Genomic DNA, 12,725 nt, shown 5'->3' on the forward strand with positions numbered 1-12,725 from the left:
CTTCTGCAATACATCATTATTATTAAATACATATATCAATACTCTTCCATATGCTATTTGCGTAGTTCTTGTAAAGGATTATAAGTAGAACCAATAAAACGTGAACAAGGATTGGTAGTGCTGCATAGCTGCATAGCGTGCCGTCCTGCGCAATGCGGAAACATTATTTCTATCATTGCTATCGCACAGACACTAAGTACCACATGTACATATCAAAAATATATTGCTTTATAAAATATGGCTCACAATTTTATATGAAAAAAATAAATAATATTCCAGAAGACAATTTTAGACAAAGATTCCTCGTAATAAAATTACTAGACTTTTCATTTCACCAATGGTGTTAAGTGCCATGTATTATTTTAAAATATTAAATTTGAGTACTCTTGGTTCATTAAATTTATTATAAAATAAAAAAAATATGAAATATAAACCATTTTTCATAAATTTTTGAACACTTTTAAACACCTATTCATATGTTTTAAAAACCATACAGTAACTATGTATTTGTTTTAAGATGTTATATGTATTCAGAATTCATATTTTTAACGTGATTAACTTATTGTACTGAAAATAATTATTTTATGTATATTATTCGACATATTTAAGACGCATACAAACGAGTTCAACGCGCGAATTGCTTTTGATAATGTCTTTGTAATTTATTTGTTACTACAATTACTTTTTTGTTTCATAATTTAAAAAATAAAACTTATATTTTATAATTCCTAATTAACAGTACTAATAACTACAAGATATTATATATAATATTTATTACTGATTGCATCAACTGATAGAACATATGATACTACAGACACAAATAAAATATGACCATCATAAGAACAATTCTACCATTGCATAATAGTATGTGTTCAATATAAACAAGTAACCTTAATTTTATACGATATTCATGTACAAGGTTTTTTTTAATCTGTGGTCGAGTTTATTTGAAGTAACAGTTGCCATCTGATCATGGCCGCGAAATTCCCAGCAATGGTTGGCGAGGCCAATGAACTCTGTTTTATATTTTAGTTAATAATAACGAGTCAAGATAAGTAAAACGAAATCACCATACGTCATAAAAATGTGAAGTGAAAGGATGGTTTTATATGGGTAACAATTTTAGAATAATTATTCTTATTTAACTTTATGCTTCAAATGTGATTTATCATTTCTTTAGAAATTAGTTCATCTAATACTTGTCATGGTTTATTAGGGTTTGCAGAAACTCAATGTAATTAAAAAAAACATTAAGCAAAGACCATTTTCAAACAAACAACTAGGGAATGCCCAACTTAATCATTGTGTAATTATATATCTAATTTTAAAACCGCAAGGCCAAAGATAATTAAGATAAATTCAGTAAAAAACAAAATCAAATTAAATGACTCACTTTCTTTTGGCAAATTAAGATTTTCTAACGAATAAGCTTATAGCGAAGTGCTGATGAAAAGTGAATCAACCTGACGTTGGCTGCGGCCACTCACGTTCGTTGACCTCACAAATTTTCGTTTCGTTAGTTGTCGAGTATACAGCCCCCCCCCCTCCCCCCACCCTGTCCCCGCACCGCAAACCTCCATTTTGCGAACATGATAATTTACACTTCACGAATAGACGTCCGAAATTCAAGATACTTTATCCAGAACATATCGCCATTGAACGATCTCGAATGTCTTTTGTTTGCGAATTCTCTATTTTGCTTTTATGTCTAAATATTGATTTGATATGAAATACCCTTTATCGTGTCATAACAAATAATACCATAATCTATTTGAACTACAAAACGTTCATGGGGAACGGATGTGATACAGCAAAAAATAGAATTTCAATAGCTTATAAGATTTTATGGATTAAAGGGTCTCAAATGGATTATGAATTTCTCATTTTTTCAAATTGCGGAAAGAGATAACAAATATCTGACATTGTCGATGCGAAATTATTATCAAAAGCGAGCGATGTTGACGCTAGTCTTGGACTCTTGTCATTGACCCCTATTCGCCAGAGAGTGTGAAGCGAAGCTAGATTGCAATACCGTCACGCTAGCTGAACAAATTTTATAACAACTCAACTTAACGATAATTAACAAAACTTAAATGAATCTCATAATTGTCCGAATATAATGACTTGCCCCGCGTCGAACAAAAGCCTGAAAGAAGTCATTAAACTCACACAAGTAATGAAGAAAAACGAATCGTTACTCCTCAGTGTATTATTACCAGTTAAAATTGTGAGTCATAAAAAAATTGAAAGAGGATTAAGTTGACAAAACAACGGTAACGTCCAAGCGAATGCTAATGCGCGGCCATGAGATCGCAAAGATAAAGTCATGGCGACGGATTGATAGAATGACAATTTGACGAGTAGGCCAGGCACCGCGGAAGACTTCGGTCGCGGTTCACCATGGTTCAATGTGACACTTTTCGATATAGCAAGCAACTTTCCTACTAGCAATGCGCTTGCCATCAGCGCTGCACATTGCGGACGGCTGCCTTTAGAACTATTTCGCGCCACTTTTCTAGCAAATGATTAAAATTATGCCGACTTCGTTTTCTTTATCGCAGCTCATACATATCACGTAACGAAGTGAATATCACATCTACGTAAGAAAATTAAATATTAATAGCGACCCATCTTAGTAATCCTGTATGTGTACAGAAAAGGATGCGATTTAAATAAATGAATCTTGTATTTATGCATAGTTATACTATTACAATAATTGTACACTAAACTTCAAATGTTAAAAAACATATGATCTTTGTTTATTGGAAAACCCAATACGGTCGCATTTTTACTTAAAAGTAAGTAAAATAGTTGATAGAATGAGATAAGTTATAAGATACATGTAAAGCATGTGCACAATATATTTGATACATTTTTTGTATTCAAAGCACCAACCATATTATAAGATTTTTTGAACAATGGCAACCTAAATGAATGAACGTTTCCTTTAAATAAAATAATGTATATTATATAAATTATAAAGATAATAATTTCGTTCTATTATATTATGTAGTTATGTACATACACAAATACGATAAAACAGGCGATAAACGATGACTCGTATGAAAGCGAGTGTATATATTGTATACCCCGATAATTGAACGGAAGTACGATTAACTTTAACTTTTAAGTGTCAAGGCCTCACCATGAAAATAACTACAGACACAATTATAGTGCCAAAATACTAGATAAAAAGAATTTGTCTTCATCACAATAAATCTTGTAGCGTCTAATGTAAATAATATTGTACCATCTTAGAACTGTACTTAAAATGCCCGACCGTTTATCCCTGTCCCTTTAAATACATCGTTACTCAGCGGGACGTCGGATCGGAATGGTAACGGGACTTGTCCTTTCTTTTTACTTTTTTCTCAACTAGGAACAGCTATGCCTTCACTTTTAATAAAGCACAGTACCTTTGGACGCTACGATCTTTTTATGTAATATATTTCTGATATGTAGTTTGTGTATGTTTCACTTTATTGATATCATATTATGGAAATAAGTTTTACTGATAGAAAAGTAGTACGGAGTTAGACTATTGTGAAAACTCTTAGATCAATAAATATTTAGTTTCTTGATCGACTCACTTTAATTTTTATTGAAGTTAATTACTAATACTAAACCTACTAATACTAATATTACTTACCTATTTTATTCCTAAAGGAAAATAGCTTTGATTCGAGTAATTTACATAAGGTTTAAAAAAAAATAAAAAACTGTACTGTAGAGTGTTAATAAATGATATGATATACAATCCCATATTTCATTCTGTTTGTTGTTATTGATCACATTCCAATTCCTGTATAAAAGCTAAGATAAGGTGAATATGTCAAACAAGTTCTTACCGTGGTATTTGTTGCATAACTCAGCGATTCAATGTGTTTCATAATAATGATATTACGAAACGATTATGAACACGATGCAGTGCCTCGTTTTTGTTTTAGCAGGTGAACTTGCAATAAAATACGTGAATTAATTACAAATATTAAATAAACATTTTTTTTGCAAAACATAAACAATAGCTCATCCAGCCTTTTTTAATCGATAGCAATAAACACGAACGTGAAGTCACATTCAAACAAAATAAACGGTGACAAAACAAGTAAAGTCTTTTTACTCTTTGATAGATTTACGACGGCGCATTCAAAACAATTTGCAGTGGGCAGCTACTTTGTGGTCAAGCTGAAGGTCCTTTGTTTACACACCCTTTGTGCGAGTAACGGGAGATGAACAATGTCGTGTGACGCTTTGTGACGTCACTGGAGTTTGTAAAAATGCACTTTTTCCGTCGTGCAAGCACCGTTACAAAGTAACAGTTTCTAGCGTAAACCGGGAACCATAGTGATCAATACTCGATTCTGAGAAAGAAAGGACATATTTTGAAACAATAGGGGTGTGGGGCGTCAATTTGTTCCATGCGTAACGAATTTGAGGTTTACAATAATATGAAAAGTAGCCTTTTATAATTTTAAACAGTTTCTTTAGGTGATAAATGACAATATTGAAGAGCCGTAACGGATAAGTGTTTTTTTTTTACATACAGTCCATGGTATTGGAATCTATGATATAAACTCAATGGTATAAAATGCATACGTGTAACGTTAGATTTGGGGTAAACCAAGAGTTTCATACAAAACATACTTTTAAATACGCAAATACACTGTTATTAACGGATTCTCTTAAGAATGTATCATAATGCACACATCATTAAAATTCAAATGATTTATTACATAAACAAGAGCGTTACAATATAAAATATATAAATAAAATTCTTAGTCTCACACGGACATAGAAAATGAATTAAAAAAAAGACAAAAGTTCGGATAATGTAAAATCCCGGATATATAGAAACCACGGATTTCATGTTTTCAAATATAGCTTATATTTGAAAACCAATCTAAAACAGCAAACCTAGTAGGTTACGGCTAAATAGAATCGTTTTTTCAATAGGAACACTACTGTTGTTATCATTCCAATAGTGTCCACATAATTGAAACCATTAATAAGGTTTAGCAGTAAATTTTTTTGCCATGGCGGATGTACGTTATACAAAAAAGACATTAGATACTAGAAACCATTTCGGCGACGGCACCAATTGCTATCAATTCAATTAACATACCGCTGGAGTTTGCAAATGTCGTGGTTTTTTATCCCCAAAGTACAGTTACGGATCATTTAATGAAAGGGGTTTAATAGAAAGGATGCAGAAGAAGCCTGTGATTACTTAACCCATATCCGGTATTTGGGCTATGGAGCATATGGTCCCGTAACCCTTTGGCCCCGTTATAATGTTCAACAACAGTTGCGTTTAGCCCTTTTTTATGTTTCACCGCCAGGTGATTAGATTTTTTCTTAAACTTCAAATGAATATTTAATCGAGAAGATTATATCTGAATTGAGAAAGATGTGTTTGAATTATCGTTTCTTTTATTTCTTAATTAAACCTTTATGACTTACAATTTTATAAAGGCAATCTTAAATCGATGGTTCATATATTATGTTTTTGTTTATTTTTATGAAATTTTGGGTGCATATTGGACAGGTCTGAGTCAACATATATTTTACATACCCCTAAAAGATAATAGTAAGAATAGCGTACGTCAGCTAGTTCTAGTATTTTTTATATTTCGGAATAAAACAATATTTCAATACATCATTTCGGCTTTACATTTATTGCGAAACAATCTTTCTTATATCTAATATTTTCTTTGTTCAAAGGTTACTTTTCTAAAGATGTTAATCACAACACGACTAACAACCTAACACCTATACACTAACTACATATAATAATGTTTCAGATGTCAGTTAGTAATTTATCAATTTATTTTCACTTTTCGCCATATCGAGCGTGCAGTGAGAGAGCTGTAACGAAGAGGCGATACGTCGCCGGTTCCAGGAACCGTACGCTTTCCACTCGTCGACTGAACTGCATCTTCCCGAGAAAATGCACGCGGGTTCGTTGCACTTACAAACTCATAACCCCCTTTCTAAAGCACCGATCCAATTATGTGCACTTTCGCAAGCAACTACTGTCACTCGCCTAGATACGGATAGGAAACTGACGATGCGCTTGTTCCATGCTCATTGCTCCACCTGCCAATGCGACGCTCAGGTGGACGTGGACAGGACGTTAGCAAACTTCAAAATTTTAATACGTTATTCATAGGATTTGACTAAGTTGTGTATACTTTTTTCATACTGGGACCAATGCTGCTATAAACTTGCAGATTAAGCCTTAAAGACGTGACTAAGTACATCATTAAATAAACACTGCTTATGATATATTCCTAAGGAAATATGTTATACGACATGCCATTAAAACCTGAGTATTTCCAGAGTGGAAAGAAGCTGCCATGCGTCTGGTAGTATTTGCATCGTTTTCTGCGTTATTGAATCGAATTAGAATAATTTCTTCATGGTTTGTGGTTTTATTACTTTTATTTATTTATTTATTTATTTATTTCATTAAGGATCACCAACATGACATACACTGATACATAGGTAAAAGCATTAAAGTAATAACAACTTTTTGTTTGTTCTGTATTTTAAATATACAATAACATTATTAAAGCGCAAAAATATTTAATGAAGGAAATCTAACTGATTTTAAAATAAAGAATATATTTTGATTCACATAAGGTTTAAAACTATGCAATATTAATTGAAACAACATGTGAAAACTTATTTTATTGGTATAAATCAAAATTTTACGATGGTCCTCGTTTATCTAATTCAATCAAATATAATATTCAGAAGTATGCTCAATTCAAGTTATAAATCAATTATTTGCAGTAGAGCTAATGCAATGATTCTCGGTTAAGACTAATTATGAACTAATTATATTGTCAGCGAAAATGTATCAGAAGCAACGTAGGAAAGTTTTTCAGTCATAATCAACATCCGTGGTGCACGCTAATGGAAACGAGACAGGACATCGAACTCGTCTGCAATCTCGAAGATATTACGCTGTCACTGCCTACGTTTATTGCACTTTACTTTTATTGGTGACAATAAACGATAATAACAATCGTTTTTCTCACAAAACACTGGCCAAAACATTTCAACGTCATAAACATAAAAATTGTTGTGTTTTTTATCAAAGTCTCTCTTCTAATATAGGTGTGCCAGATATCCAGAAACTAGACAGAACTTGTCATAAGTAATTGCGGTGACAAAGGAGGGGATTAGAGTGCATTGACACACTTACCTACTGCACACTGCAGCGGCGAAATTGCATCGACACTCACTGTCGTGGACTAGCGTAGCCAGTATCGTTGGACCCCTCCTCATTTTTCTCAATCGCAATACTCATCATAGGCCTAGAGTCACGCCTAGCCATCGCAGAGCTCAAGATAGCGCGGTGTCGCTGTAAGCTACTGACGACTCGGAAAAGTGGAATGACGTCCGCGCGGCGATGCAGTTTTCACTCACAAACACGGGCTTGGAGAAACGCATAGATTTGTTTTTACTTAAGTTTACGTTAAGAAAAATTTATTAAATTGTAGTTTCATTTACAAATTATCAAACAATTTTATCTAGTTGTTATAATAAAATTAATTTTACATACATGTAAAATTAAGGTTACGACTAATCTAAATGCAATTGAAAACAACAAACTCTTCCCGAAAACACTATCTCCGTTTTCCTCACCTACTAATATTTGTACAGTTAAAATATATTTGAAAATATAGACGTAGTTTAACTTATGGTTTCACTTTCTGTAAATATATTTGTATGTCAGTAAACACACAAATACATATAATATTATATTCTTTGCACGAATAATAACATTTACAGTAATTTTATTTATCACTAAATAAACACATATTATGTTTGAATAAATAATATGTATAAGAAATATATTAGCTAATTATCTAATATATTAAATTCAAGCTGTAATGAAATACGTGTGAGACTAAACCTACGGCATTCCGTAGAGAGGTAATACTTTGTCTCAAATTATGCCCTCAACACTAACCTTGAAGTAGGCGTACACTAATCGTAACATTTGTCATTCTATCATGTGATTGTCGCTTAATTGATAAGCGTAGTAATAACAGTAATACAATATGAATGCAAAGTGCACTTGACACGGTCGCGGGGTCAATGGCACCGTAGCGGCCGTAGCGATGCGTGGCGATGCATTGTTAGCTACGAGTGCTGTAGCTCTTGTGAAATAGACATTACTACCAAACAATGGACATTTTTGTGAGTTACAGCAATAAACGTAACTCACTGAATGAGTGAGGAATACTTCTAATAGTGGATTTAGGAGTTAACTCGTAACAATTAACAATACGTAATATTTCCTTTAACATAGAATTCATTATATTCTGAACATTTTCCGGGTTACACTCATTTTATAGCCTAATATTTATAAACAGAGAATATTAAATATTCGAAGGGCTATTCTTTGTGCCTTCCTTTAACTATTTTACATCAAATACAATCTGATTTCATAGTATAAACATTTACCCCACTTAAATCAAAAGTTCAGCCTCATAACGCACATGCTAGACCAATTTCAGTACAATATAAAAAGCAACACGTCATGTCTTTGATTTAGCAAAGTACATGAGCCGTTGCATATCTTGGCGACAATGAAAGTACGTCGCGTTTCTCGTTTGCGATACATCGTAATAAGGCCACCAGCGTTCATCGGCCTCCTTGGCGCCGTTACCGCTGGACGCAGCTCTCGCTCCACGCAACATCATATCGTAATATCCATTATCATTTATCCACAACCCTTAACTACACTCTACACTAGTTAATAACACCCATTCATTAAGATATCACGGTTTTGAAGTGAATTCACGAGCTAATCGGCTCACATTTTCCGCTATTTTGATTCTTTTTCTTTTGCGGTCAAAGACACGGTGAAAGTAATTTTTAATTACGGTGGTTTCAAATTAGAGCCTATGAGCCTAGATATTTTATTGTTACATTTATATGTATATATGATGATCGACTATTTAAATTTTTGACAGTTAAGTAATCGGTCGGTAATAATTACGAAGCAAGCCTTTCGGTTTGCAGCATTGGGTCGTTAACCCGCAGTGACAGCCTTTCATTTTCTGTTATGTTTGTTCCAAAAATGTTTCGAACGTTCGAGAATTTTCCTTATATGCTATACATGTGGCTACAATTACCATAATTTTATCTTTTACTGCCCTTAAAGGGATATTCGAGGAAGTTACGTGATTATAATCTTCTGTAAAATATTGGAAGACCTCTACGTTTTGCGCATTTTACATCTATGTCATCTATCGCCAACACATTAATTATGAGGAAAACGTATTCTGTTATTTATCTGCTTACAGTATATTTTAATTATATACTAGTAAACAAATTAGTATTAAAAATAACTCACTGCAAACAAATAGACCTTGACTTTGTAAATATTCTTGTAGAGTCCATTATGCAGCTAATACAAACACAACTACACAGAATTATTCGAATCAAATGTTTCTTAAGTGTGAATTATAAAAACCCATTGCGTTCGTAGAAAGTAATAACGGTGTACGTAAATACGTTGCAGTGGTGCGGGCGGAGGAACCATGATTCACGAAACTTCGCTCACTCTGTGACATAATGATCTAAATTACCATAACTCCACAGCGTTCAACATTTTCCTTTACTTGAAACGTGAATCATACAAAGGATAAGGAAATTGTGTGTACTTCAGTTTTGTAAAAAGGTGAATTACCTATGTCAGGTTTAAATAGATTTTTGTTGCGGCCAATCTTATAAAATTATTTTCTAGTAATAGAAATATCCTATTCAGTAACAATCTACATATTATGACCATGAAAAGCCTGGATATTTATAAATATGACCATACCCCTAGATCATAGATAGATCTATCACGTGTTGTCTACTTTCTATACTTTGAAGTTGTTCGATTCCTATTTACATGTATCTAGTATAAGTATATTTATTTCTGAAATAATAGAGTTTCTTTACAACAAAAGTAATTGAAGTCAAGTCATGGCCAGATGAACATAACTCCAGAAAGAAACGCAAGCTGCGTAGGGCGATAGGTGCGATAGGCAATGGCGGCGCTTATAAGCGAGTATGTAGACGATTGCAGCAACCTTCCGGTAATGTAACAGTCTTGTAAGATATCTGCTATAGGTTCGTTGAACTTTCGCGAGTGCAGAACGCAGGGTGGGGAGCCACAGTAGGTCACACCAGGCCGTCGGCACACTTACCTTGACTCGACGCACTTCGTTGTACGCTCTAACATAGAAAACTAGGCGATACCCCGTCACAGCGTTTCTAGACATCAATTTATTCCAATATATTATAATATTAAAGACTACATTGATAAATGAAACAATTGGACAAAAAATAAAAAGTAAATTGCCATTTATGTAAAATTTCTGGTTGTTTTTTTTATACTTTCTAATTTCAAGGAATATAATTAGAACGAATAAAATAAAAATAAATATTTACAAGTATCTTGTAACGAATCGGTGTATCTCTGTTGTGGAAACGTCGGTTGAGACTGAAAATTTTAGATGCAAGCATTCAACAAGCAACAACATAATACAGAGTTCAATAGGCACCAAACTTATAAAACATTTATTATATTTGGTAAAAACTGATTAAATTTTCTTAGGATATCAACGCTTCGAATTTTAACGAGTTTTCATTATAATAACACGTTAACCTTAATTTTTAACTAATAATTTAAAGGTTCATGTGCAAAATTTAATAGTTTCCAATGTCCTACTGCTATTTGAACTGACATAAAACCGAAAACGAATAGATACTCATTTCTACTTGACATAGAAAACTCAAATTTTTATTGTACTTCTATTTCTACCACGAAATATAACGTCCGTACGCATGTTCTACATCTTCAACTGACTCAGAGGTTGATTCATCAATAAACCAGCATATTTCCAGTTACGTTGTTTTATAAGTTGAAACTTTGTAAAAGTGGTCTAAGTGACAAAATTTAGAACGACTACTTTTAGAGGAAATTATACCTACCAATTACTTTGTTGATAAAATATATATATAAAAAATTTTTTTTTTAATTTTTTAAGGATTTAAATCGTATTTTATTATACATATAATATGACTTATTCCACTGTTTCGAAGACAACGCACGTCTACTATTCTATATCAATAACTATTTAATTTCTTGAAGATTTTTTTTTCATTCGTTTGTTCCTTTTTAATAAATAAAAAAGATTAATTCTACTTGCCTTTCGTTGTGAACTTATTTATACTTTTAAATAAGTTCACAACGAAAGGCAATAAGATTAAGCACTTGTACAAAACCCGCATGATGTAACCATGTAGTCTCTCCAAAAACCGTGTGACAATACAACCTTTTATATCATATGGGCTCGTATTGGTTCGTACATTGGTCTTCTCACTTATACATACGTATATACGTAATAACTTTATTATTGGATATATTTGTTTTGTAGAGATGACGAACTAAGATTTTTTAACATTTACAAAACATTCAGGTGATTAATATTTTTTTGTGTTTGATTTTACACGAGTATTATACAAAATGTAAAGTGTGCGAAACGTCGGGATAATAATATAAGGAATAAATCGCGTTTAAAATCTTTAATGTATAAATTCTGCCAGCTTTTTTAGAATAAAATAGTTAAAAATCTTTTCACGCTTTTATGACGCTATATTCTATCTTAATATATATAAATCTCGTGTCACAATGTTTGTCCTCAATGGACTCCTAAACCACTTAACCGATTATAATAAAATTCGCACACCATGTGCAGTTTGATCCAACTTGAGAGATAGGATAGTTTAAACATGTAGGTACCACGGGCGAAGCCGGGGCGGACCGCTAGTATATTTATAAAGATAGAGTACTATAATAGACAGATATCTATTGATTATATTTGTATATTTTACTATGTACAGGTATTAATGCATCTTCATAGTATTTCAATAAATTTTAATTTATGATGTTCTAAACAAACGTTCTAAAATGTTTGCAAATATTAAAAAAAAATATCGCCTCTCTTGGTCATAAATTCAGCTTCTTTTTTCGTTATGTAAGTACAAAAAAGCAATTTTTTTTTTATTATCTCCACTGAGAATCGAACCTACGACAGTTCTACGCTCATGCGTTAACCACTGTATCTACCAAGGAGGTAGCATGTACCTAAGTACTTATATAATGTAGAGAATATCTGTTAAAAAAAAAAGTACACACCTCATCTTTCCCATGGATGACCATTTTATGCATTTTTTCTGGAATTCTGAAACAAAAAATTTGTATCTATAAAACAAAATACAAATTATACGAAACAAGCCGTATTGGTCTTGCAAGAGTCGAAAATTTTGCAGCATAAACAACTGTATCTTTTGATTGTGTTGGCTTAGAAGTTTAATTTCTTCACAGCTTCAACGGACAGTAGATTTGAGTATTTGATATGAATTACAGCTAGATACCTGAGCGTTCCTGAGATAAAGGGACGTGACACAAAGACAGACGAACAACAACATGATCCTTTAAGTGTAACGTTTTACCTGTTGTAGTTCGGAACCCCAAAAATCGCCAAGAACTAGATATCTGGGCTATCATCACTACATAAAACAAAGTCGCTTTCTCTGTCCCTATGTCCCTGTGTATGCTTAAATCTTTAAAACTACGCAACGGATTTTGATGCGGTTTTTTTTAAGGGATAGAGTGATTCAAGAGGAAGGTTTTAGTATATAAATTTATTATG

The 12,725-nt window shown here is 32.7% G+C and overlaps 1 long non-coding RNA gene across 2 annotated transcripts in view; it reads right to left on the minus strand.

Annotated features, from left to right (window-relative positions):
* LOC149484622 (uncharacterized) overlaps nt 1-12,725 on the minus strand; it is a 48,353-nt gene that overhangs the window by 11,531 nt on the left and 24,097 nt on the right. For both annotated transcript variants that reach the window (XR_016316287.1, XR_016316286.1), the window contains exon 3: nt 12,209-12,254. This is a non-coding gene — a long non-coding RNA (uncharacterized LOC149484622). The remainder of the gene's footprint in view (nt 1-12,208; nt 12,255-12,725) is intronic.

Source organism: Colias philodice, chromosome 11 (assembly GCF_061535455.1).
Source record: "Colias philodice isolate Cphi_HAF_F1 chromosome 11, ilColPhil1 Martin Lab GWU primary, whole genome shotgun sequence".
NCBI classification, from domain to species: Eukaryota; Metazoa; Arthropoda; class Insecta; order Lepidoptera; family Pieridae; genus Colias; species Colias philodice.